Source organism: Notothenia rossii (assembly GCF_949606895.1).
Source record: "Notothenia rossii genome assembly, chromosome: 1".
NCBI classification, from domain to species: Eukaryota; Metazoa; Chordata; class Actinopteri; order Perciformes; family Nototheniidae; genus Notothenia; species Notothenia rossii.
In genome coordinates, this window is record NC_136912.1 from 25,959,855 (window position 1) to 25,987,684 (window position 27,830).

General features: G+C 39.7%; 1 protein-coding gene across 2 annotated transcripts in view; it reads left to right on the top strand.

The window, feature by feature from the left end:
* Positions 1-27,830, top strand: part of sgcz (sarcoglycan zeta) — a 422,317-nt gene that overhangs the window by 76,374 nt on the left and 318,113 nt on the right. The window contains exon 1 of one of the 2 annotated variants that reach the window (XM_079681304.1): positions 12,305-12,390. The exons of the other annotated variant lie outside the window; for it this stretch is intronic. The gene's annotated coding sequence lies outside the window, so the exon portion shown is untranslated. Of the gene's footprint in view, positions 1-12,304; positions 12,391-27,830 lie in introns of those variants that run through there. 2 annotated transcript variants of the gene reach the window in all.

Genomic DNA, 27,830 nt, shown 5'->3' on the forward strand with positions numbered 1-27,830 from the left:
CATAGATCAGCTGCTGTCAGAAGAGCGGGAGGAAAAGAGAGGCTCTGTTTATTATTCTTATATTATTATAGTCGTTATCAATTTGTTTTAAAGCTCAATAAATAACAAAGAAGACCTCGGACGGGCACTTTTCTAATTTTGTAAGGAAGATTTCAACTTTAACGGACATGTTGATCGGCGGATTTTTTTTTTAATGGAAACTGCCGCATGGTCCCCTCGTCCCTTGGAAGAGGCGGAGAGGTGGGTGTTTTTCATCTGCTGGTGGACTACCGGAGAGATTTACAACAGGAGCACACGCCGTCCACCACGGAGAATAAACAGAAGGGCAACCATGGCAACCATGCTCCGGGGTCTTCTTCGCTGTGTTTGGTGTATTCTGTGGCGGCAGCAGCGTCACTTACAGGCCTGGCATATGTACTACAGCGTTTCCAGCATTTCCAGCGTTTCCAGCGTTTCCAGCGTTTCCAGCGTTTCCAGCGGTCTCGTGTGAACCGACACGTTAAATTAATCAAATGTAAACGCAAACGTTCCCGTGTAAATGGGGTCTAAGTTCCTTTCATCCACCACCATCTGCAGTTTCACATTGCCAACTACTGGGTGATAAGTATTGCTCTACAGTGTTTCCCCTAGGATGGAGTCATAGCAGCAGTGCTAAGGCAAAATGTGAGCGCGGAGCGCGTGGAATTATTTAGTGTGTGCGCGTGCGAAGTGCACCTCGCCAATATGTTTCTGCCAGCACAAGAAAGGCTCTTGAGGCCTTGTACCAGGGCCGGTTCTAGACAATTTGCGGGCCTATGCGAGATGTTAGGCGAGATTTTATATATAAAGAATAAATGAAAAATCTCTACAAAAGACAAATATACGCTACAAAAACAGAAACTTATTGACATAGGTAATAGACGTCAAAATGGCTTCAAATATAATCCGTATTGTATGAACATGTTTGAATACAATATGTGATAATATGATGTCACATCCTCCAGGGGGGTCCAGGGGTATGCCCCCGCGGGAATATTTTTTTTAACATTTTAAAGTAAAATGTTTCAATCTGGTGCACTTTGAGCAGAATTACTAGAGACCTTATCTAGGGGGTACAACTCTAAAACACCCATATGAAAGAAAGATCGGTTTACATTTTAATAAACAAATAAGTATGTGAGGATAAACAATAACCTACCATAGCCAATAACAAATCAATTTAACTTATTTTATTTTTGTTGTTTATTTCTATCTTATTTTACCAGTTAACATTTATTTATGCATATTCTTTAATCTCTCCAGTTTTAAACTATATCTTTTGGTTTACTGTCCTGACCTATAGTATACATTGGAATTATTTCAAACCTGTTTTTATTTATCCCAATAATCATAAAGGAGTGCCTTGGAAATATGTGTTTGCATAATTTGTGGTCAAAACGTTTGAGACCCACTGAGATATCTTAGACTAAAGTTAACTATCTAAACCAGGGGTGGGGAACCTCCGGCCTCCGGGCCGTATACGGCCCGCGAGACCATTTGGTACGGCCCTCGAGGTAATATATAAACACACGCAAAAAAGAAAACAATTCAAGAAATCTAGACCGCAAAATAATTAAAGAAGCTTGTTTTTCCTGGCCAAGGTCAGGGTCCTTGAACACAACACGAGCCTAACGTGTCATCACGTGGTATATGTCTCGTCTGACAGGAGTGTAGTTCTAACGGAGAGCACCAGAACGCGGCTCCGGGCCGGGACTTCACAAATTGCAATACCCATAAGGAGCTGTACACATGCCGCAGTTTTTACGTGGCTGTGTCTTTAGTTGAAAGCCCAGTGGCGATCTGTTCATCTGTCATACTGATCATACAGTCAATAACTTTGTTGTTATTAGCATCTGGTTAGCTAGCTATGCTAACGAATATAAGAAGCTTTTTCTCCAACCAGTGAGGTAAAGGCATATCTTTATATGATCATTATAGTTATAGAAAAATAAGAGAATAAAGTAAACAGGTATACAATACTAATATGACAGTAAAAAAAAGTTGTTATTAATAAACAAGAATACAGTTTAAAAGGGAAGTGATTTGTAAAATATCCATAAAGAAAAAAATCTGCTGTTTCATATGGGTGTTGAGAGATGTATCCATAGATCTCTTCATGTTGCTCTCAAAGTGCACCAGATTGATGCTTTTAACCTCAACATTTAAAAAAAATCTTCCTGGTGGTGCATGCCCCCAAACCCCCCTAGATGAGGTTAGATTCCCCCGTCCCACACACACTTAAATCATGTCCACATGGATATGAAACTAAATACATTTGCACACATCTTGTGTCCATATCTTTCTGTTTTGGTGGTCATGCCACGGTGCATGAATGCGCGGGTCATGGTCAAATATCTGGATTAAGAGGTTGCTTTTTCTTTGCACAGCATGAAAGAAACGCGAAATGAATGGGCTGTGATTTGAGTTTTTTAAGCAGACGTTGAGTTCAATAATTTGTACGGCCCTCGAAGGATGTTGTAAAAATTGAAATGGCCCTTGAGAGGAAAAAGGTTCCCCACCCCTGATCTAAACACTCAGAGAGTCCTTTACCTGACTGAGACTCTCAGTCTGACAGGAAAGAGCTCTCCTCCACCCTTGTTGGAGAAACATCTTCTTCAATATCTGTTAGCGCAGCTAGCACCAGATGATAGTAATAACAACAGCGCCGGTACCGGTGCGCCCTCTCTTTCTCTCTCCCTCGCTCGCTCTCTCGCTCCCACACTCGCAATTTGGCTGTCAGCAGCAGGAGCCAGAAAAGCCAACATCCCCCACTTTCATCACTTAGAGCGCCCATCGTACAGGGCAAATTAAAAGTGTAACCGGGGTGAAAAGGATGTTACATTACTTAATTATGATGTTGTTACATCAAGGCCAAAAATTAGGATGAGCACCAACGGTCAAAAATGTTTTTTCCCCTCCCAGAGCTGCCAGCCGGAAATTTCTCAAGATTTAGCTAAATACACCTTTATTGAACATACAGTAACACAAATACTACAAATCCACATCAAAAACAATCAAAAATGAAAAAGGGTCACCACTTAATATTATTTTAATAAAAAAAAAAAATATATATATATTTTTTGGTACCTGGCTGGCGCGCTCTAGCAGCGTATATGCTCTAGCAGCGTATATGCTCTAGCAGCGTATATGCTCTAGCAGCGTATATGCGCCGCCGCTATTTGTATATAGGGGAAACATTGCTCTAACTAGAATATTCCAACCCTGTCTCCTAAAAATTACGTTCCCACAGAACTAAACTGCATTCTCAATTACGTTTAGCTAGAAACGTATTTTCTCCCACGTTACGTTCGTTATGAACGTATCTCAAATACGTTTATTGTCTACATATCTTTGTCATTTATTGTCTTGCTTATGATAATGATAATAGCCATTTATAAATATCACTTTAGAGCACACATTTGAAATCAGTAGGCAAGGCTGTAATTTCGCCAGCTGTTACTCTCATGAGCGAGGCAGAAAATAATAGTTTTAACATGCCAAAAAGCTGCTGTGTCGTTTATTGCACCTTAAACATTAAAACAAATCCAGAGTTACATGTTTCTTTACTTCCTTTAAGAAGAAAGGACAGTAAGAGAAGATCTCTGTGGCTTGATCGCCGTTCAAATGACAGCGTTGGTTTCCCCAAAAGTGGGCGGGGCTGTAAAGTGACGTAGATTTTACTCTAATATATTATTCAAAACCATTCTATTTATTCTAACGTAAATTACATGCCAGTGTTTTATCTTTTTATTTTTTTGTTTTTATTTTAAATCGTATAATGTCGGACTTTTTTTGCCGTCTGTGAGGAAAATAAATGGGGCTCAGAGCCTCAAAATACTGAAATCTGTATTTTTTTAAATCTTTTTTTCCTTCTAGATTTTTATTATTTTCTAAATAACACACTGTTATTTACTCAACAATAACAAACAATTATCCTTGTTTTTATTTATTCGTTTAATTCTATAATCTTGGGCTTTTTAGCATGCTTTTTAGCCGTAAATAGAGTCACCGGAAACAGACCTGGGCCTATAAGGGACATTTCGAGCGATATACACATCACAAACCCACTGAACAGATTACCCAAGATCCTCAGCTTGAAGCTCATTGATTGGATGTTTTAGCCGCAATGCATGTTGGGATATGATGTTAATGCGATATGATATCCGAAAACATTTTTTTAAAATAATACTTTATTCCGAGTGTTCTTGCTTTTCTCTTTGGAAGTCATCACATAACTGCATTGTAATACACGGTTCGGCTGCATTAAATATTACACATCTGCCATAGTAATTTATTTATAGAGCCCTGATGAGAAGACTTCTGGACAAACAGGAGAACTGCCGCCAAAACTGAATATGTGACGTGAATCATAAATATATCAACAACATCTTGCATTTCTTTTCACAAAATAAGTCTCCTTGCAATATCAATAGTAATTCGGCTGATTTTTATATTTGATCCAACTGGTAGATAAGGTTATATTTACACCGTAACGGTGCACAGCTGATAGAAAAGGACTTGTAGTTTTTAAAGGTATTACTGATTTTCTTTGAATATAAGAATGTAAATACTGAGTTGAGAGAATAGTCAGGGGATTTGGGTGATGGGAGATCACAATTTCAATAGCTTACCATTAAATGACGGATATACCTTTCTGTGATGTTTTACAAAAAATTATGTAAAAACATGAATAAAACTAGTAAACTACACATCTTCAGATGTTATACATACATAAGTGTCCTACACTAATAATACAAAGTTATTATTAGTATGCTGTGTGTACCTTGTTGTCAGCTAAGTCCTTGACTTCCACTGGTACCATGTAAACCAGTGCTAGCTGTTCCATGGTCGGGTCGTCGGCGACTAAACCGGCTCCCCCACCTGGCCTCTGTCTTGTGTGGAGGGTGATGGAGACACCCAGCAGGACTAAATACAAAACCTGTCAAAGGGCGGATGAGCTCCTTGTGAGCCAACGGCCATCTCCTACAGCAAATGTTGGCGCCAACGTATTGACCTCTGTCTTTCCTTGGAGTCCTGTCAGCGGAGGCCAAGTGTGGTTCCTGCAGCTTGGGCAACGCTTGAGCCCTAATTCCCGCCCGGGCAAGTGCAATGGAGAGGACAATTCATCGCGGCGGCGTAAAGACGCCAGGAAACAACACGGCAGAGCGACAGTCTACGGGTTATAAGCTCCAGTCAGATTGGCGTAAGACGGAGCGCCACGGGTCCTCTGCGTCGGTGGGAGGGGTCATCGTGCCCCAATGGTCATCAACCGCCCGCCTCAAGCCAGGCAGCCCCTGGCCAGTTAGGTTCCGACCCGCCACGTCTATTGCTTCGATTGGGTGGTCGCAGCAACCATGGACGTTAAAATCTCACCTACCAATCAAAGAAAAACTCTAAACCGTAATAATGAGCGGAATTCAAATTTTAATTGGTGGTGACAGACTTGACAAAGACTGGATTCGTGGACTTGCTCAAAAACGTGGACATACTGTATCTCAAACTGTATGTACAAAGATATTAATATGAGGATGTGCAAAACAGACAAACTAATTAACCTTTATTAACACATTTAAGAATACTTTAGGTTAAGGTCTTCTTTCAAATAAGAAAAAAGCTTTGGGGGTATCTATCTACAGATAAATATTAAGCCTGACAAAGTACTTAACGTCTAATATATTGCTTTCCTGCAATGTTAACTATGTTGAAGCACTTATTTTACCAGATATTATGCACATTAATTATACACTTATGTATATAGATAGTATAATAAATGTGCAGAATCTGACAGTTTAATGGTGGAGGTACACACACATATTGATAGATGTCTTGTAATGCACTGTTGCATAACTACACTGTGGTTGTGTATATGATATGTCAATAAACCTTAGGAAATCTTGAAAGGGATGTGCAAAATAGCAATTATATACAGTTTTTAATAAACTATTAGTAGAGAATAACGACTAATTAAAATACTTTATAGAGATCTGCAGATAAATGTTTAGTCTTCTCAAGCACCAACTATCAAATATCTCTCCTGATTGTTGGCACTTGACAATCACTTTCCCTGAATTTTATTCAGGTGTAACTAAAGTCTGCTTTAAGGGTTGTTTATATTTCACATCATTAATCAGAATCTGCAAAGTAACTAAAATAAATGTAGTGAAGTAAAAATACCAGGTTAACCTCTGAATTGTAGTGGAGTAGAATTACAAAGTAACAATGAGCTGTCATCAGTGGCGACTGGTCATTAGGGGCAGGTGGGGCACAGCCCCACATAGTGTTAGCAGAAAGTATTAAAAATAATGATTCCAACAAAATGCAACAAAAAAATATATATATTTTAAGATCATGTTTAATCATCTGATTCGTCTGTACATTGCTGTTTTAGTCTGTGTTCTTCTAATTAGTGTCTACAGTGTGTGCCTATTGAGCTGTTTAGAGCCATGTGGGACAAAACCCGATCATGCCCCTCCCTCTCACTGTCTAAGTGAACGGTGACTGTAAAAACTACACTGCACATGCTCAGAGTATTGTCCTATTTAATGTGTGTGGAAAACAAATAATGACCATAGAGAGGCGAAGTCCCTCCCCTTCCGGTGGACCTCCATGGGACCTTATTTCGAAAAGATTATGTATTGAAGTCAATGGAGAGAGAAAGATTATCTTCAATCCCGTTTGAATTGTGCCACAAATTACACATATGATTTTTGTCAATTTAGAAGATAATTTTGCAAGTAAAAAATAAATAAATGTGTCGTTAAACTGTGAAGTAACACATTTGTTTGTGTGAAACGCTCAATGAACTACATCTCTAGTCTCGCAGAACAACACACGTCACCAAGATGGCCGTCACTACTGTCTTGTCAACAAAACGATTGATAACCCTCACTATCACCACAATGAAACGTCCAGAAGAATGTCATGCAAAGCTGCCTGCCTGCCTTCCTTTGATTCTCTCTGAACTGCCTGGTCTTTTTAATGTTTAATGTCAACCATTTGTGCAGATAGGATGAAGTAGAATCGGCAATCGCAGATGCTAGCGTTAGCATTTCTCCCCGGGCTTAAATTGTGTATTATAGAATTATCACACCGGTGACAGTACTCTTCAAAGGGTTCACGAAATATGACTACTACTCTTACTGTTTAACATTTTGGGATACTTAATGTTACTTCATATTAAGGCTTATAAAAATGACAAGGCTGTAATGCTAACTAACGTGATAGCTACTAGCTGGGTAGCTAACTTGATACAGCCACTCCTGGTCCTTTCATCAGACGGGTAGCGAAAGAACGAGCAAGACCCATTGCTGGTATGATAACAACCTGGTACTAAGCACTAGAGATGATAAGATTCACCAATTCGCATCGGTGCACCGGCATAAACGTTCAGGATGCGAGTGCACCGGTTGAAAGAGTGCACATCGGCTACAGTTTGGGTTGAACTCGCGATGCATCGATTGTAGCGTCTTTGCATTGGTAAAAAAACGACTCATTCATATAAAATCCCCTCATCTTGTCAACGCTCAGCAGAGACGATCTTTGATATTTGCTTCGCCACTACAGAGGCCGAGAGTCTCAGTTATCAACACACACAGAAGTCGAGGAGAAAGAGAAACACAGCGCACCGAAAAATACCTACAAATCAAACGTTTGGCAACACTTCAGATTTTTCAAGAAAGACGGTCAACTTGAAAAAACGCTCGCAAATTGTTAACGATGACGAGCCGCTTTAAAGTACACAAGTAGTACGAGGAACTTAGCGACGCACATAAAGAGGCGACATGGGGTCTGCGGCTGAAAAGAGAAACCTGAAAGTTAGACATATGAGTTCAATCACTCAGTGAGGTGTTCTGTCAGAGAGAGTGGTGTTTAGTTTACAGCAGCCTGTGACTGCCAATAACAGTTTAAATGTCTTCCTTACTGTAAGCAGTTATGATAGAGCTGTTTGTGAAAGGTTATTTGTATTATTTATTGTTCATATATGGAAACCACTGCTTTCTGCTCACTGGTGAGTTAGCCTATGAATGAGTGTTAAGCAAATCAGGCTGGCAGCTGTATGGGCATTGCACTATGGTAGTTGTTATTTGCACATTGTTAATCATGGGCAATGCATCCTTAAATTGTTTAACTGTGAGGTGTTATAGAATGTCCTGTACTCCGGAGAGTTTTTTAAGGTAAAAAAGGTAAACAATAAACAGCATGATGGGACGCGCAGTAGACTACTATTAGAGAGAACCAAATATGTAAAGCACTTTTTTGTTAATGTATGATTTGCTGCATATAAGGAATAAATAGGAACACTTCCGGTTGCGTGAAGTGCGCTGCTCGGCTGCGCACCGCGTCTCAGCTGCTCCGTCCGTCTTGCGTTTTGTTTTGTTTTTGTTTGTTTGTTTTTGGGCTAATTATTGTCTAAACGTTGTTTGTCTGAATGAAACATCATTTTTGAGAGACCATGCTTTTGAGCCTGTGGATTACTTTTGCCTTCTGCGGACCATGTCTGGCCATACAACTTTTCAAAACACACCTGAGCCATAACACGAACAGGTATGTCGAGGAGCCCCGGCCTCTACGCTGCTACAGCCGCGAGGCTATGCTGGAGCTACAATGTGATCGGCCTCCTACGAATACACCAAGCCACCTGTGTTCTTCGATATCGGATGACATCCCTCGGGAGCTGCTTAGACACATCAGGAAAAAGAGACGAGGAAGGAGGGGAGGCGTTCGGAATCGCCTACGGCGGAGATTCAGCCGGCCACCACTTCCATCCATCATTCTCACAAACCTGCGCTCATTGAGCAACAAAGTGGACACACTAAGGACATACACAAGATACTGTCATGAATTTCGTGAGGCCTCTTTACTATGTTTCACGGAAAGTTGGCTAAAATCTACGATGCCTGAATCTCTCTTTGAAGTACCCGGATTCACCCTTGTTCGAGCAGACAGGGATGCGAACTCGGGGAAAACCAGAGGAGGCGGTATTTGTGTGTATATTAATGATCTGTGGTGCCGATCACACTCAGTCAAATGTAAAACCTGTGATCCCAACGTAGAAATTCTCGGCATGACGTTAAGACCCTTCTATCTGCCTAGAGAATTCGGGCGTATTTTACTGTTTGTTGTTTACGTGCCTCCCAGTGGCAGAGCGTCACTGGTGGCCGGCTCCATCGCTGACTGTGTTCACGAGCTGCAACTCAGCCACCCCGATGCACCGGCAATAGTGCTCGGGGACATTAACCAATGTCGCCTAGAGACTGTGTTACCTGGGTTCCAACAGTATGTTAAGGATCACACCAGAAAAGACAATATCCTGGACAAATGCTTCGTCAATGTTAAAGGAGCCTATGTGACTAAATGTAGACCACCAATACTGAACTCTGATCATAATGTTGTGAATATGATACCAGTGTATAAGACCAAACTGAAGAGAAGTAAACCGGAAAAGAAAGTAATAAGGACATGGACAAATGAAAGTAGGGAACAGTTGAAAGCCTGTTTTGATTGGACAGATTGGGAAATTTTTCAGGAAGGTTCACTAGATGAAATAACTACTGTTACCAATGACTATACAACTATATCAACTTCTGTGTGGAACTAGTTGTTCCCACTAAAGAAATACAAATCTATTCAAATAATAAATCTTATGTGACTAAGGACATTAAAACTAGGGGTCGACCGATTATCGGCCTGGCCGATTATCGGGGCCGATATTCCACATTTGACCGATAATCGGTTTCTGCCTTTTTTTTATCAAATTGCCGATAAAACTTTGGCTCTGATGTGGCCGTTTCTCTGGCTGCAGTCACCACTCTCTGTACACGAGCAATGTCCCGCCCACAGCGCTATCTGATAGCTTATTACTTAAGTGTCAGTCAACACTGAAGATTTTCCGGGCGGGAGCCAGCCAGAGAGGCGGGACCTCCTCAGATTACAGGCAGGTGCGAAGAACGCAGACACAGACAGAGGCAAGCAGCAGCGCTGAGCGGCAGAGCCATACATGTGTTTCGAAGGTAAATCAGTTGAAAGCCAAAGTTCAATAAACATCCCAATCCCCTATGCTGAAGTTGCAAAAACACCACGAGCTTATGATCCAATTCTATCAGTTTCCCAGTTACACAGGGACGCGGGAAGTCAGTCAGAGTTGGGGGTGCGTGCAGCGTCTCGCAGCGGAGTGCACCAACACCAAGAAAGCGGCTGGGCCAGATGGGTGCAGCGGTTTTCTGCTGAAAGACTTTGCTACTGAGCTGGCTCCAGTGTGGCAACCCATCTTTCAGGCTTCTATTGACACCCACACCATCCCTCTGCCATGGAAAACTTCACACATCAAACCGCTGCCCAAAATTCCATGCCCAAAAGAACATAAGGACTACATACCAATAGCCCTCACCTCAGCGATTATGAAATCACGAGAAAGAATTCTGCTCCGATTTCTTATCAGTACAACACAAGACAAACTGGATCCATACCAATTTGCCTATAAACAAGGGTGCTGCACGGGAGATGCTGTGGCCACTCTGGTTCACATCATCACTAAACATTTAGATAAACGCAACACCTATGCAAGAGCCCTCTTCCTAGACTTCTCATCAGCATTCAACACAATACAAGCAGACATCTTGGTGTCAAAAATGGCCAAAATGGAAGTAAATTCATACCTGATTTACTGGTATGCTGCTTTCCTCACTAGTAGAGAGCAACTTGTGAAGGTTAACAAAACCCTGTCATCTGCCATCACAACCAATGTAGGGGCCCCCCAGGGCTGCGTGAGTTCAGCTGTGCTCTTTACTCTCTACACTGATGATTGTTGTACCAACACACCAAATCAAGTCATCATTAAGTACTCTGATGATACTGCAATAATATCTCTGCTCAGTAACACAGACGACCCTGAGCTGCACCAACAGGCTGTAAATCAGGTGGTGGAGTGGACTGATAACAATGCTCTTGAGATCAACACCAAGAAAACTGAGGAAATCATTTTTGGCTCACCATCTGACTCCCATAAAGTCCCCATTGTCATCCATACAGATGAAATCAAGCAGGGAGTTTCATACAAATACTTGGGTGTAATGATTGACCATCTGCTGTCATGGAAGGATCACATTGAATATCTGTGCAAAAGGACAAAACAAAGAATTTATTTTCTCCGCCGTCTTAGGTCTTTTGGGGGAAGCAGAGAAATTCTTCTGTTGTTCTTTACATCTGTGATTATGTCTATTCTGCAGTACTGCAATACTACCTGGTACAAAACTGCTCCACCTGTTAAAAATCTGCTCAAAGATTGTTGGTCAACCCTGTCAGAGACTCTATGACGAGCCTATCATAACAACCTAGTGAGGCTGTCCAACAACATAATCTCTGACCCAAACCATGTTCTGAACAGTGAATATGATCTTCTACCATCTAATCGGAGATACAGGATCCCACGATTCAATAAAGTCAGACTGAAGCACTCCTTTGTGCATCAGTCAAACCTCACAGTAAATACAGAGCTAAATCCCAGATCAAATGCACACTGAAGGCTCTTTGAGTATGTTTTCTCTCACTGATTGTGCTGTTATGTTAAATGTTTGTTGTTTGTGTTTTATGTATTGTGTCTGGATATTTGTCTGCTGATGTTGGACATGGAGCTGCTGTAACGCAAGTCCAATTTCAGACTTGATCTGACCAATAAAGTATTATCGTATCGTATAAAACAAAAATCCTCTGTCGTACCATATTGAAGTATCATTATTTTTGCATTGTGTTGAATTGCATCGTACCGCCCCGAATCGCATAATGTTGAATCAAATCGTATCGAACTGTATCGCAACAGGGGTGAATCGTATCGTATCGCATCACCTGGTGTTTCAAATGTATCGTTAATGTATCGTATCGTGGCAACGTATTGAGATGCGCATAGCATCGGCCTCAGTGATGGAGATGCACATCCCTACTAAGCACACAGGCATCTTGTTAAACTTATCTTATCTTAGCCAGCGCCATATAGATAGATTCTATCTATATGGCGCTGATCTTAGCTATCTCTGGAGGAAAACAATTGTGACGTCACTTACGCGACTCTGGGATTTGTAGTATTTCTAGTTGCGTATTTTTCGTAGTCTTATATTTCAACAGTTTTACGACAAACTGTGACTTTTTTTAAATGGAAATTATGTTTTAAGATAGACAAACATCATATGTGTAATTCATGACACAATTCAAACGGGTTTGAAAGATAAGTTTTCTCTCTCCATTGACTTCAATACATTATTTTTCCGAAATAAGACCCCATGGACCGGAAGTAGATGGGCGTGACTTCGCCACCCTATAGGGGCAGTGAGCTGCCATCCCCACCATACGTCATCTCACATCATTCAGAGCTGATTGGCTGTAAGTATGTGTGCCGCGAAAAGTGTGGTGTGGGAAGAGGAGAGGAGAGACGCATTCTAAAACCCGGAAGTAAGCTGCGCATGGGTTCCCTCCACAAAAATTAGATTTCTCCATAGGATTTTAGAAAATAGCTCAAAATAAGATCTGTGGGAAACGTACCTGTTAGATAAATGCACGTTTTGTTCAGCCGGATAATATCCACGTCTACCCTACTTATATAATTTTCGAATCATAAATCTATCGATTAGATTTATGATAGACTTTTGAAACTACAAGAAGATAAGGGGGACTTTTACAAAAAAGTGATAGAGATTTTTGTCCAGAAGGATAGGCAAATGGACTTCATCTTCAAGTCAAGGTAAGACCACCATTTTATTGAAAATGGGATCTTACTAAGAGAGAACAATTCAATATTTAAAAGATAAAATTACATTTTTTGGGTATCCTTTTGTTGAACTGTCCGTTTAAAATTAATCGAAGCATCAGACAAAAAAAGCTTTTGAAAATAATATTATATTTTGATTTAGGTCAAAATATAATATTTGTAAACCTGAAGAGTCAGTGCCAGTGCCTCACCAGCCATGAACCTCACTGCAGAAGCTTATATATAGACATCTAAGTTTTTTGTGCCCCACCACTTTTGTACATATAAAAACGCCTCTGGCTGTCATGTGTGTATATATTAATGCTGCCCATTATGGATACAAGCGATTTTCACCCATTTAGTAATTACATGTTTTACATTTGTACACACAAATCTTGAGCTTGACGCTCGGCGTAACCTTGGCGCACTGCCACTCCAACATCCAAACCCAGAGCTTGAAGATTAATCACAGGGTTTGTCAACGGGACTGTAGTCCCAAACGGTAGCTGGGGATTATGGGTAATGCAGTGTAGTGTCTTCGGCCATCCTAAACTGAAATGTTGTTCTGAACTGTCCTTTCTTCTTAGAAGAAGTACAGAAACACGTAACTCTGGATTTGTTTTAATGTTTGAGGTGCAATAAACGACACAGCAGCTTTTTGGCATGATAAAACTATTATTTTCTGCCTCGCCCATGAGAGTAACAGCTGGCGAAATTACAGCCTCGCCTACTGATTTCAAATGTGTGCTCTAAAATGATATTTATAAATGACTATTATCATTATTATAAGCAAGACAATAAATGGCAAAGATATGTAGAAAATAAATGTCTTTAAGATACGTTCATAAGAAACGTAACGTGGGAGAAAATATGTTTCTAGAAGATATGTAGAAAATAAACGTGTTTGAGATAAGTTCATAACAAACGAAACGTGGGAGAAAAAACGTTTCTTGCTAAACGTAATTGAGAATGCAGTTTAGTTCTGTGGGAACGTAATTTTTAGGAGACAGTTGAATATTCACTGTATGTACAGAGAACAACGTGTCGAAGGGATGCGGGAACAAAGCCTTTTCCCTGGGTAGTTTCTAACGGCTCCAGAAAACAGCTGTTGGTTCCTCATTCTTTATCCAAATAACTCCTTTTCCTACATTTCAAATGTCCCTTTCAGTCTCCCAGTCATGTTGTCGGTCAGTTTGTCAATCCCTCCAATCATCCACCCATTTGAAAGGCAAACCATTGATTATTTTTAACTCATTCCTTTCTATGCCTGGCTCTCTTAAGGTCATTTTGTCCTGTCAGCATTCAGTTTCATTTAAACTCTTTTTACATTGATTTGGCTATATCTTTGGCCTCTCTCTTTCTCTGAGAAAATGTTAAATCTATACATCAATGATTGCTTCCTTTAACTCATAATCAATAACGAGTCAGTTCAAGTCTTCATCCCAATCTATTTAAACTCATTCTCCTTTCATGATATGCACTCATTTCCATCCAACCTTAATTGCTTAGCCTTTACACTTTTGAGTTGAAGACCTCAGTATTCACACATGCTATTCATAGCAGCAATCAACCCTGTTGAAGTGCTCACTGCAGTGATATTGTGGTAAATTGTACAATCATAAGGTAAGCCACATTTCTAATTGCTCTGAAATGTCACCAAAAAAAACCCTGTTGGATCAACGAAGAGGGTCAGCAAACACAAAGGGTTGATGGATGGGACTGAAATGGAGGAAAATATTATTTTAAGCACATATAATTAAGTCTGAATATAATTAAATTAGATCTTTGGTGTAAAATGGGATTTCATGTACCCAGAGTTACAAGACGAGGGTGTCCCAGTGATTAGAGAGATTGTTTTGAAAGGATTTTTGTTCAAGGTCCTGTGCTAGAGGACATCAATCCCTTTGTAGTGATCAGCAACAAAACTCAGAGGAATTATGGTCTGCAGCCGCTATGATGTCAGACCTTTTAAAGAAGCAAGCAGAACAATTACCGTATGGGAGTAATCATCATTGGAGATAAACTAGTAACAGGTATGTTACCGTTAGAAGAAAAATCAAAACCTTATCGTTATTCCGAAAGAAAAAACGGCGTGGCAGATTTCAATATTAACTGGTGTGTTAATATTCAATTCAATCTTCTTGCAAAGCAAGAGTAGCCGGCAAGCGCCAGTCGACCGAAAGTTAGCTTGTGGTTCAGTCTGTGGACAGTTAAGCTAGCCCGGCTACTGATATTTTGAGATGTGCTCCGAAGCGAGAAGAGGTGTTTGAATGACGCTGCGACGTAGCGCAAGCTACTTAAAGGGTGGGTGGATTCCCTGACGTAGACGTCAAGATCACCAGCCAATCAGGATTGGCTTAATGAGATTGATGCTTCTGTTTGCATACGCGTTGAGGCGCATCCCATAGTGAGACATCAAACGGAGTGTTATGAATGAGAACTCAGAGGAATTATGGTCTGCAGCCGCTATGACGTCAGACCTTTTAAAGAAGCAAGCAGAACAATTACCATATGGGAGTAATCATCATTGGAGTTCATTATATCATACATTTGGAACAATTGAAAATATCTTAAAGATTTACTTAGATGCATAGAAACCTTTACCGCACTGCTCATTGATCACGGAGTACATGCTTTGACTTTCCTTCAAATCAAATGAAGTCATTTACAGCAAAAATGTATATTGCATGGGTTCGCTAATGGCCTCAGATAGGGTTTGTTAGCACAACCCTCTAAAAAAAGTGTTCATGAATTTGTGTTTGGTTTGTAAGTAATTTGGCCTTGACTGGGTTTCTTAGTTTTTTTTGTAAATACATTTTTTTCATTCTTGTAGTTTTTTTGGTCTAGCCTTGATCTTTGGAATGCCTAAACCTTACTTGTGAAATGAAATAATTCAACTTCTCATGTCCGAATACTAAAAATCTCATGTCCGAAAACTACAAATTCATTTTTAGTTTCAGATATATTCTCCCCTAACACAACCCCGGTCTCTACGAGAAGATAAGGTGGATTATCACAAGTATTGTATGTAACTGAAACGAAAGATGTGTTTGAAATCAATCTGCATCAGTACATTCACAACTCGCTGGTCCAGCTCTCAAGCTTATGATAAGCCTCACAACATCATTATCTCATCCAATAATGATTGTTTGATGCTGCTCCTTCTCACATTTAAGTAGCAATTGATGTCACCCTTCCAGCTCCCTCAATGTTAAGTATCCCAGTGACTTTTGATTGAGACCCTGTTACCCTGTGGAGCCTTTGAATCCAAATCAAGGGTGCTTTAACTCAGTGACACCCTCTCTCTGTCTCAGTCTTAAGGTCTATTGATATATGAGCATGCCATCTGTATCCTTTATGACCTGAATTAAATGAAAAGCTGGGTGCATGATAACTGGTGTTGGGTGTAATGCGTCACAAAAGTAACAGAGTTACAGTAATGTATTACTTTTTGCTGTAAATAAGTAATGTAACGCATTACTAATGAAATCTGGGTAATATACTACCCGTTACAATTCACATTTTAACCCGAAATTAAATGGTGTTTTTTTTTTTAAGAATTCACTAACATCGCGAGACATTCCGATACCAGAGAAAAATTGTGCTGGTAGATTAGTAAGCCTGGTGTTTACCCTTCAGGCTCAGGGTGTTCTTTTCCCCATAATGACCACCTCGCTGCACATTATCCCGCTTATTACACAACCATATACTAGAGAAACTAAAGAACCATTCCGTGTTCCTGTTATTGTTTACTTCCTCTCTGCCTTCTTCTGGTGATTTATCTGACGTCCAGCGCTCCGCCTTTTAACCTCTTTTCCTTTATTTTTCTTGATCCTCCTTAGCAACCTTCATTATAGTCCTTGACAGTGGCCTGTACTACTGTATTAACAACGTGTCACATGTTAAGAATTTACAATCAGAATCGAGTATTCAACTAAGCCGTGTAATAAAAGTTGTTAGTAGACTTAAGGGCCTACACAGTTTGTAGTATTGCCCTTCACTGGATGAGCTGCACTAAACTACATTTTAGCATTTAAAATACCTAGCCATTCTTTTGCGGTTATTTTGGTAAAGTAACTCAAAAGTGATATAAAAGTATTGTAACTCATTACATTTCAGAGACAGTAATATTGTAATGTAACTTATTACTTAAAAAAGACAGTAATCAGTAATATGTAATATATTACATTTTGGAAGTAACTTGCCCAACACTGATGATAACAAGTGTATAACATCCATGTGTTGATGTGTGGGTTTGTGTGTATGTGTGTGAGAGTTGAACGGTCTATGTTAATAAATCAATACACTGACTGTAACGAGACAGGAGTAAGGTAGAGAGGTAGAGAGGGAGAGAGAAAGAAATATGGCTTGTACTTGTTGACCTTATGCAGTAGGCTCTTATTCATAAAGACAGCTCATAGTCCATTGATGAAGATTTGGGACGCCTATGATGAGAGTCAGCATACACATCAAGTAGATAGGACAGACAACTGCCAGACACACACACACACACACACACACACACACACACACACACACACACACACACACACACACACACACACACACACACACACACACACACACACACACACACACACACACACACACACACACACACACACACACACACACACACACACACACACACACACACACACACACACACACACGCTTTCAGGAGTAGATCTATGGGATGTCAGTAACTGGAGGTTGATGAGTCTACAGATAATCACAGCCAAAGTAGTTATGTATTGGTTGGGGGGGGTTGAGATTAAAATGGACTATGGATGATTGCATCTTGGGAAGAAGATTGTGTTTTCATCCAACTGCCGTGTTACATGTCAGTGTGTGTGAGAGGTTGTGTGTGTTGGGCTTTTGGCTTCAGTTGCCACTGGGTCCAATGGGAGCACAGGGGAACAGAGAGGCTGTAGATTAAAAAAGAAGAAGACATACTAGTCTGTAAGAAGGGACTCTTCCTTCTTCCCTTCTTTGACTTCTTTCAATCATGCTTCTCTCTTTTCTACTTTACCGTCTTGACATTTCGGAATTATTGGTCATATTTCTCAAAAGATTCTTAAAACATAATAAAGACGAGATTATACAGACTAGAATTGAAATGGACTTTTCCTGGGTGAATTAGGAAATATCAGTGGGCAGTATCAGAGAGTAGTTGATAGATGACAAAAATCTTACATTGAAAAACCATATAACAGCACTAACTATCAAACTAACAACGAAAAATATACAAAACCCTCCTAAATACTATGGAAGTCTTATAACTCAAACAATGGACTCAGAGCATTAAACAAAGAGATTGCAATTGTGATTATGACTTTTTTGGGTCATTTACAGTGTGCTCATCCTATAAATTCAGATATTTAGAAGAGATTACCAACGGACCATTGCTCCATCATTGTAATTGTTCCAATGTCATTTTATTTTTACTATGAGGCACACCATGAGTCCAACTTAAGTTTTCTTTCAGATTAAAATACCAATTTCAATGAGATGACAGATATCTGTAATATGTTGCAATTTTTAAATATGCATGTGTGTACAGTATGTTTAAACATAGAAGAAGTAACCTAGAAACTGAACTAAACTTGAACGATACATGGTGCAAGTCTAGAAGATAATACGTATGTTTTCATGTCTTAATATGGCATGGAGCTTCTCTTGAATCATTTATGAGTATATTGGATTATTGAAAATGTAAAGGGCTGTCAAAAATGAATAGGAATATGTTAATAATATTGGATAGTATCGGTAAAACATGAGAAGAATGAAGGACAAGCTGTAACACAATTGGCAATTGAGTGGAGGAAATTTGCTTCTCTGAACATTATTTTCTGATTGTAAAAAATGTACCAGCAGTTTGCATAAGAACATTCATTCGCCACATGAGCCTGTGCACATGAGCAAGTTATTGTACACTGTTTTGCTTTTAGTGTGTAAATGTGTGAATGTGCTTGCACTGCAGAACTGCAGCCAAACTGATACACAATGAATTCTTCCTACGAATGTGGTGAATTATTTCAAAAAGAGGGAGAGAGAGTTCTGATTTATTCAGTGGAACAGCAGGAGGTAGAGAGTGTGAAAGTCAATATTTTTAAAGTTTATTTGCTTATTCAACGGCTCCACACTCTGATCTTCATCATCCTTCAAACTTGCATCAGCAGGAAAACTATAAACCCACAAAATGTGTGAGTTTTGTTGTGTGAACGCTATGTTGTTGTTCTAGTCTTTTTGAATGTGCTCCAATATGTGACTGCTATTACTGTGCATATGTGTGTGTGTGTGTGTGTGTGTGTGTGTGTGTGTGTGTGTGTGTGTGTGTGTGTGTGTGTGTGTGTGTGTGTGTGTGTGTGTGTCTTTGAGGTGAATAATAACTTTTTTCTTATTACCCCCGATACGGCACGGTGCTTCCAAGCTTCGCTCACTGGAGTTCAATTACTGGGTTCCCTCTGGCTCGCCTTTTATCACTGAATAAGTAGCTCCCCGATACTGTGTTTGTTTGTAGGTGTGTTTGGTCAAAGTCACACAGTTTCATAGGAAAGTACAAAAAACATAAAGCAAGGTTGCAACACAGCATGTATGAAAACAGCCAGCCGTGGATGCCTGCACACACGTTTGTGGAGAGGTTTTTCATATAACAAAATCATGTATTCAAGCATGTATACTGGTAGTCGCACAAAACACAGGTGCACACTCATTACATTTTCCTCCCTGGGTGAAAAGCCCCCCCTCCTGGATTTTAAAGCAATGTCATTACCTCACAAACACACATAAATCACCATTCCTCTGAACTATGGGGACTTAGATTTGGGCAATCAACTCTACAATGAATGCCTGCAAAAGAGAGATAAATAGTTCTTACTGCTTTTCACCTATGTTGGTGCACTGATTTTCCTTTCAAACCGAATACAGCACCATCCCTGAGCTACCTGATGGGTAGAAATAATGAGCCTATTCAGAAGTGGAAATGTGGGAAAACATATTTTTTCCAGGTAAAAAGGAAATCTACATTTGTTGGAAAACAAATTAACAATTTGAAGCATTGCTGTCATAAGAACAGTCTCTACATTTCTCTATAGCTGTAAGATGTAACATTTGAACAGATTTACTTTTTAGGAGTGACATTTCATGTAATTTCCATGGTCTGAATGAATGTCAAGCAGAAAAGAAATAAGGTTGGGCAGCTTCATTTACAAAAAAAGCTTTTACACTTTAACTTTATCTTTAAACAAGCATACTTATAACCTTGTGTAAAGTTAATATGAGTGGCTTCTTGGTAATCCGAGCAATGATTGTCTTATAAAATGAAGGCCTTTTACAGTATTCATTGTCCTTCCCTTTTGCAGTAATTTCATCTGAAAGCTCCTAACCTTAGAGCTATTTACAAGCCACGTTTTTTTGGGGTGGCTATATTAACCATTACGACACTACGATAACTAAGGAATACATAAATCAGAAATACTTTGCAAGCAGCCTAGGCCAGGGGAGAAAAAAGATTAGGGGAAAAGTATAATAAGTCTAATGGAGACTCACTACCCTTGTCCCTTACAGCATAACAATAGGCTGATTGAGACATCTTAGTAGATCACCATGGGGTATGGAAAGGTATGGAACGCCTATCCTTATTTGTCCTAATAAAAAAGTTTCATGTTAATATTAGGAAGCTAGTAATTTGACTGGCACATTTTAGGAGATATACATAAACCTCAACATGTTTGTAATATTTGTTTTACTGCTTAATTTTCTCTTTAAATGTTTCAAATAGGTATTTTGTAGACAACTTTATTATGCGCTTCACACCCGCATCACCTGCGCCACTGGCTGCACACCTGCACTCAAACGGAGTAATTAGCGCCAGCCTGTTGCCTTGAATCTGCTTTTTTAGACAGTGAGCTAGCCGAAGTTGCTACAGAGTTATTTTGTATTATAAAACATATGAGTTTAAAATAACAGAGCACCTGAACAACGATGGCGTGGATAACGTTTGAAGACAGACTTTCGGTACAACTACAGTACGTGGAAGGAGGAGTAACTCCGCAATGGATATATATGCTAGCGGTTTTTTTAGCTAGAATTGCTCTCTGCTACTAACGTAGAGCTTCTTGCTGAAGACCTTTCCAAGTTGGGATGTTAAACGTTTGTTTAAGAAGAAGCTACATTTTGTTTGGATGGATTATTCTGCACCGAAAGCAACAGACAACTTGATCAAGGTATACCGTGTTACTCATACTTGCCAACCCTCCCGATTTTTGCGGGAGACTCCCGATTTCATTGCCCTCTCGCGATTTCCTCCCGGGATCATATTTCTCCCGTATTTCTCCCGATTTCATCAATCAATCAATCAATCAATGTTTATTTATAAAGCCCAATATCACAAATGTTACATTTGTCTCAGTGGACTTCACAGTTTGTACAGAATATCAGTATGACAATACGACACCCTCTGTCCTTAGACCCTCACATCGTACAAGGAAAAACTTCCAGAGAAAACCCACAGTTTAAAGGGAAAAATGGGAGAAACCTCAGGGAGAGCAACAGAGGAGGGATCCCTCTCCCAGGGCTGACAGACGTGCAATAGATGCCGTGTGTAAATTGAAAAGATAATACATTTGCAACATAGGTAGTCCAAATGTTTGGAAATGCATGTGTGTATAATAGGAAGATAAATCCACAAGGATATCCATCCAGGACTTATGATCCAGGACCACAGCCACGACTCAAGATCCAGGACTCGCGATCCATGACACAGGACCGCAGGATCATCCATGACTCCGGATCCCGGCGTATATAGACACCAAAAAGAAAGACATTTGGGGAAGCTGGGTTAATCGGAACATGAGAGTACACAGGTATAGACAGAGAGAAGGAAGAAGTAAGATGTCCCCCGACAAACTAAGCCTATATCAGCAAAACTAGGGGCTGAATCTAATCAGCCCTAACTATAAGCTTTATCAAAAAGGAAGGTCTTAAGCGCACTCTTAAAAATGGATAGGGTGTCTGCCGCCCGAACACAAACTGGAAGCTGATTCCACAAAAGTGGAGCTTGATAAGAAAAGGCTCTGGCTCCCATTGTACTTTTAGAGACTCTAGGAACAACCAACAACCCTGCATTCTTGGAACGCAATGCCCTAGTAGGACAATAGGGTATAATGAGTTCTTTAAGGTAAGATGGCGCCTGCCCATTAAGGGCTTTGTAGGCCAGAAGAAGAATTTTAAATTCTATCCTGTGTACTATAGGGAGCCAGTGTAAGGCAGCCAGAACAGGAGTAATGTGGTCCCTTTTCCTAACTCTGGTTAGTACACGAGCTGCAGCATTTTGAATCAGCTGAAGCGACTTGACTGACTTCTTGGTACACCCTGATAATAAGGAGTTACAATAATCCAGCCTTGAAGTAACAAATGCATGGACTAGTTTCTCTGCATCATTTTGAGGCAAGATATGCCTGTTTTTTGCAATGTTACGTAGATGGAAGTAGGCGGTCCTTGAAATTGATTTTATGTGGGTGTTAAAGGATAAATCCCGATCAAATATAACACCAAGATTCCTTACAGTCTCACTGGAGGCCAAATGAATGCCATCCATAGTTAGTATATCTTTAGATAATTTGTTTCGTAGATTCTTCGGGCCAAGTACAATAACTTCAGTTTCGGTCGTGTTTAACATAAAAAAATGTAAGGTCATCCACGTTTTTAAGTCCTTGAGGCAGTCTTGAATTTTATTTAGATGATTAATTTCATCAGGCTTGATTGATAAATATAGTTGAGTATCATCCGCATAACAATGAAAGTTTACAGAATGATTCCTTATAATATTGCCTAACGGAAGCATATATAGTGTGAACAAAATAGTTCCAAGCACTGAGCCCTGTGGCACTCCATGGCTAACTTTGGTTTGCATGGAAGATTCATCGTTGACACGTACAAACTGAGAGCGTTCAGATAGGACCTAAACCAGCCTAAAGCAGTTCCCTGTATGCCAACTAAGTGCTCTAGTCTTTGCAATAGGATATCATGGTCGATAGTATCAAATGCAGCACTAAGATCGAGCAAGACAAGAATAGAGACAAGTCCCTTGTCTGAGGCTATTAGAATGTCATTTATGACTTTAACCAGAGCTGTCTCTGTGCTATGTTGTGTTCTAAAGCCAGACTGAAAATCTTCAAATAAATCATAGTTTTTTAAGTAATCACACAGCTGTTTTGCGACTGCTTTCTCAAGAATGTTTGAGAGGAACGGAAGATTAGAAATAGGTCTATAGTTGGCTAAAACCTCTGGATCGAGGTTGTGCTTTTTAAGAAGCGGTTTTATCACTGCTACTTTGAATGATTGTGGAACATAGCCTGATAATAAAGACATATTCATAATATTTAATAAAGAAGTGCTAATTAATGGAAAAACTTATTTTAACAGCTTAGTTGGAATCGGGTCTAAGATACACGTTGATGGTTTAGAAGAGATAATCATTGAATTTAATTGTTCAAGGTTTATGGCTGAAAAGCATTCTAGTTTACTATCTATTGTAATATTCGAACTTACGTTTCCGGGAGCTGTTGATAACACTATACTGCTCAAAGGCAAGAGGTCATTGATTTTGTTTCTAAGAGTAACAATTTTATTGTTAAAAAAGCACATAAAATCATTACTACTGAGTGCTATGGGAATAGAAGGCTCAGTCGAGCTGTGGCTCTCTGTCAGCCTGGCTACAGTGCTGAAAAGAAATCTTGCATTATTCTTATTCTCATCTATTAATGAAGAGTAGTAGGCTGCTCTCGCTTTACGTAGTGCTTTCTTATATTCATTGAGAGTAATATGCCAAATTAAACGAGATTCTTCAAGTTTAGTGGAACGCCATATCCTTTCAAGTCGTCTCGACTTTTGCTTTATTTTGCGGGTTTCGGCATTATGCCATGGAGCTAATCTATGTCGTTTTATTTTCTTCTTTTTCAAAGGAGCAACAGAGTCTAATTTAATCCGCAGCGCATCTGTAGCACTATCAACAACATGATCAATTTGGGGTGGTGTACATTTTGTATAAGTTTCCTCCCTTACATGCAGACATGCTATCGAGTTAACTATTGGTGGAATCTCTTCCTTACATTTGGCTATAGCACTAACAGATAGGTTTCTGCTGCAGGAGCTTTTGACTAATGCTTTGTAGTCTAGTAACAGTACTTCAAAAGTTACTAAGAAATGGTCGGATAAAGCAGGATTATGCGGTTCGACTAATAGTTGCTCAATTTCAATACCATAAGTCAGAACAAGGTCGAGAGTGTGATTATAGCAGAGGGTTGGTTTATTTACACTCTGACAGAAACCAACAGAATCTAATATAGAGTTAAATGCAACAGTAAGGCTATTTTTATCATCGTCAACATGAATATTAAAGTCACCTACGATAATTCCTTTATCTGTTTTAAGTACCAAAGTTGATAAAAACTCAGAGAATTCTGATAAGAATACTGAATAAGGACCTGGTGCACGGTACACTGTAACAAATAAGATTGGCTGCAAAGTTTTCCAGGTCGGATGCGTAAGACTAAAAACGAGGCTTTCAAAGGAGGTATAATTTAATTTTTGTTTAGTATTGATAAGTAAACTTGAGTCAAAGATTGCTGCAACTCCACCTCCTCGGCCCGTGCCTCGGGCAATATGAGTATTGATATGGCTGGGTGGAGTGGCCTCATTTATGCTGACATATTATTCATGTCTCAACCAAGTTTCAGTGAGACAGTATATCAATATTATAATCTGATATTAAATCATTTACCAATATTGCTTTAGATGCTAGAGATCTTATGTTTAAGAGACCACATTTAATCTTCCTGTTTTGTTGCACTGTAGTAGTTGTTACATTTACTTTTATTAGGTTATTATGTATGACACCTCTATTAGGTTTTACCTTAAATTGTCCTTGGGCAGACACACACACCGTTAATATTGGGTATTTTATCGGGTTCGGGATTCCTATGGATGACTGCCTAGGAGAGAGCGCAGAGAAGCGTGTAAGACTGCGACTCTGCCTCCTGGTCTCAACTCCAGTTTGTCATGGATTAAGTCCGCAAAGCCCTGAAATGTTTGCCGAAATGAGATTTGCACCTTCCAAAGTAGGATGAATGCCGTCTCTCTTAATCAGACCAGGTTTTCCCCAGAAGGCTGTCCAATTATTCACGAAGCCCACATTGTTTGCTGGGCACCACCAAGACAACCAGCGCTGAAATGATGACATGCGGCTATACATGTCATCATTGATCAGATTGGGGAGGGGACCAGAGAAGATTACGGTGTCCGACATTGTTTTAGCATGATTTCTTACTAAATCTGATTTACTCACGACTTCCTGTAAATTAAACTACACAGGTCCAGCCCACACATATGCTCCATCAAGGATGGTGCTACAGGCAGCAATGCATTGCACTTAAAACAACAATAAGCCTGTGTAGATGCTTATTATGCTTATTGCGGACGATATGCGCGAATGCGGCGCAATTATGCGCTCAAAAGTTTCAGTTTCCCCGCTGCGAGGCTCCGGCGCTAACAGTTCTAACAGCTGGTTTTTAAATGCTCGCGATTTCTGAGGTCTCAAGGTTGGCAAGTATGGTGTTACTGTGAATTAATATTTAACGTTGTTGCTGTTTTAATGAACAGTGCAAGGCTCTGTGGGCCTAAATGATGAATTCTTAATGACAGCTTTCTGTGTATGCTTATAATGTGTGATTTGTCGTAAAAGTTTGCTTCTTCAGGTGTACAATTGTTAGAATATTGGTAGATTTTAATGGAATATATTGCATTTTGTCATGTTTTATCAAAAAAAGTTACCAACAGATGTGATTTGTTTAATGGTGAAGACCGAGCATGTCTCCTTTTATGTAACAGCTGCACTTCATTTGACTGATTAGTGATATTTTGCATGCAGGTACTTTGCCTGCTGTATGTACAACAGCCTAGAAATTCAATCGAGAAATTAGATATGTTGTTATGTTTTCTTGTTGGTAAACATAATGAATTGCTTATATGCGTTGTGGGTGGTCTCCACTGTTGGTGTTTCTATAGGTATTTATGTTCTTATTCTGTGGTTCTAAAAATTTTCACTAAGCATTAGTTGAGAGTTAATGACTTTTCAGAATGTTATCTTGCAAAGGAGGCTATACATGTTGAGCAATTCCTGCCTGTTTGTTGTTTGTGTTTTAAGGGGGCTGTTGATATTAAGTTTGTGTTGCCTTTCTATTGTTTCTAATATTTGAAGGGAAATTACATGACCTTACCTTGGCTAAGCTCAACTCTTATTTACCTTTCAACTTCTTCAAAGCAGCCGGAAGTACACAACACATCTTCTGTATTTGACACTTCTAGGAATACAAATAAGGCATTAAAGCCAACCAATAAAATAACAAATGAGTCAAGAGAGCAAGTTAGGTTTCAATCAGTTGATGGACATTTTTCTGTAACATATCCAGCTCTCCTGATACATAAAAAAAGAGGAAGAAGGGAAAACAAGACTAAGGGAAGGGATGAGAAGGAAGACAGGAGTAAAGAAAGAAAGACAAACCAGAGGGAATAGCTAAGAAAAGACAGACTGTGATTCATGTCAGTTGGGTTACTCTGCCTCATCCTGTATTCACCGGCTCATGATCTACCACTGCCTCAGACATGTGTGTTTGTGTGGTGTGTGCGTGTTTTTGAGAGTGTGTTAACACTTTATAGTGTGTCTACCCTCTGAGGAAATGGTGCCAACGTTTGGATAAGGATACAGATAACGACAGGGGAGATGGGGTTGTAAATCACACACACGCACACACACACATTCACACCACTAGCAGTTCGACCTTGACTTCAGCTGTTACCCTCCACCTCTCGTGAACATGTTGTGTATTATTCTCTCTCCTCACGCTGCTGGAAACTGATGTTTATCTACTTTATAGAAGATAACGGAGAGCACACAAGAGAGGGAATGGGAGAGAGCTATGGGACAAAAAGACGAGATATAATGTGAGACAGAGAGAGAGAGAAATAAAGAGGGAAGAATGAGAGGGATTGTAGCTAGAGAGCAAGAAGAGGAGAGATAGAGGAATGAAACAGAGAAGGGTCTGAATAATAGATAATATACCCAAATAATAGATAGAGAGACAGGCAAAAATGATGTGCTGCTCACTGTGTCCTACATTTTTTCATTTGCTGAAGAAAAGGCATAGACGGAATTCTTCTGTGTGTTGTGTGTTTTCAGAGTTCTCATAAGCATGACATGGCAAAAAAATTTGAATGTCTAATCTCACTACATTTGTAGTATTAAATGTTCCCATGTAACGATGTCTATCAAAAACTATCCATTACCAAAAGCTGGCATTGCCTGATGGTCAGATTTGTGAGTATTTTAATAATCATCAATTTAGAACACGATTATAAAGTAATCTTTATAATAGTCCAATTCAATATTGTAGGCTGTAGAGCAAAATTGTTTCATAGAGATGATATTTAACTTGTAGTTCCACCATTGTGTAGTGTATGTCCTCTCCATGTCTTCTCCTGGCTAATGCCATGAACAACCCTTGGCTTCTTAACTTCTGTGCTATTCATCATTACTGGAGAGATCACCATGTGTTTTCGCTACCCTGAAGATAGCACATTAGAGGGAAGTACAGTATGTCCTTGTTAACAGTGAATGTGTCCTTGAGAAAGGTGCCCAAGCAGCATAAAGGGTTTGTGACTCATACTTTGCTTCCCGTTTCCAGTACTGTTGCATTCTTGTTGAAAATACCTTTTGGGTTCAATTTATTTATGTCTGTTCTCCTCAAATGTAATAAGTTTTAAATAGCTTATTATCATCACGGCAGTGTGAATTAGTGCTGTTATTGTTACGACTGGAGCACACAAAAACTGATAGGACCCAAATGCACGACTCCAGACAAGAGATGATTCAAAAAAGGTTTTACTGTGGTGATGAAACAAGGTAATCCATTCACAAGGTAATCCATACACAAGGTTCAAAAACGATCTGGCACTGAACACAGGGAACACACATAATATAGACAAAATAAAGGGACTCCACAGGTGCAAACAATAA